This window comes from Panicum virgatum, chromosome 8K, assembly GCF_016808335.1.
Source record: "Panicum virgatum strain AP13 chromosome 8K, P.virgatum_v5, whole genome shotgun sequence".
Lineage (NCBI taxonomy): Eukaryota > Viridiplantae > Streptophyta > Magnoliopsida > Poales > Poaceae > Panicum > Panicum virgatum.
Window position 1 is genome coordinate 26,530,976 of NC_053143.1, and position 1,313 is coordinate 26,532,288.

General features: G+C 51.0%; 1 non-coding gene across 1 annotated transcript; it reads left to right on the forward strand.

Moving 5' to 3' along the window:
• The first annotated feature begins 320 nt into the window (after positions 1 to 320).
• On the forward strand, positions 321 to 427 carry LOC120646613. Its single transcript, XR_005664514.1, has one exon. It is a non-coding gene; the product is annotated as a small nucleolar RNA R71 (small nucleolar RNA).
• The last annotated feature ends 886 nt before the right edge of the window (positions 428 to 1,313 follow it).

Genomic DNA, 1,313 nt, shown 5'->3' on the forward strand with positions numbered 1-1,313 from the left:
AAACCTTGCACGTCATGTACGAGTTCATGGCTTGAACGGGAACAAAAATTTGCTGTTTGTTCCCTTCATCGAGTTTCTTCAGTAGGAGGTCCATTTTGGCGGCGAGCATATCCGTCTCCTTGACGGTATGTATTCCGCCCTTGGATCGGGGCTGGGAACGCTCCTCGTTCTAGCCCTAGTTGGCGACCATCTTTTCAATCAAGGCCTTGGGCTTGGCAATCGTCAGATCAAGATAGGCCCCTCCAGCAGCAGCGTCCAAGTGGGCTCTTGATATTGTTGTTAGCCCGTTGTAGAAGCTTTGGAGTACGAGCCACTCATCCATCCCATGATGAGGACAGGCGAGTATGTACTCTTGGAGTCTCTCCCAAGCTTCCGGGATGGATTCCATTCCTGTCTGCTGGAAACTTGATATTCTTCCTCGCAAGGCATTCGTTTTGCCCAGCGGGAAGAACTTGGCGAGGAACGCCGCGGAACATTTGTCCCACGTGTTGACAACTTTTATATTCTGATAAAACCATTGTTTTGCTTTCCCCAGCAAGGAGAAAGGAAACAAGCAAAGCCTGATGATGTCAGCTGTAACGCCCCGTATGGTTACGGTCTTGCAGAGTTCCAGAAAGTTCTAGAGGTGGGCGTTGGCGTCCTCGTTTGGCTTGCCACAGAATGGGCTAGCCTGTACCATGTTTATGAGGCTGGTCTTCAGCTCGAAGTTCACATCCCCAACATTAGCGTTGGGTCCAGTCGCCACATTGGCGGTGTTGACGCTCACTAACGACCATTTCCAGGCGTCAACTTGATCAGAAAATCATGAGAGTTTGCATTTCATACACGCATCCTTATCCAATAAAGTTTCTAAATCACACTTTACCTTTTAGAATATGAAAGTTGTGTTTTCAAGCTAATATGCAGGTTACAAGCACACTTTGGCCCGACACAAAATCACAGAAAATATCAGAGTACCGATTCAGGCTCAAATGCACCAAGTGAAGCCCAAGAACTAAAGCAAACCTAGCTGGGGCAGGCCGTGCCTCAACTTTAGGACAAAGGGAGACCAAGACAAGCTCACTCCAGGAAGTTGAGGGTGGTTGGCGGCCCGGGCAGGCCGACCGACCTACCTGGTCGGCCGGCCAGCCCTGTGGGCCCCACCGCTTCAACCAAGGCACGTGGCGCTTCCCTGTTGGCTCACAACATCGGTTTGGGGTGCTGCGGCTGGTGGCTCCTTGCTATAAATACTGCCATCCCAAATTGGTGTCTGCGGGCGTCATCGCTAGGTGACGTTGGTAGGCGCCAACAAGTATTTTTGGCGCCATTGCTGG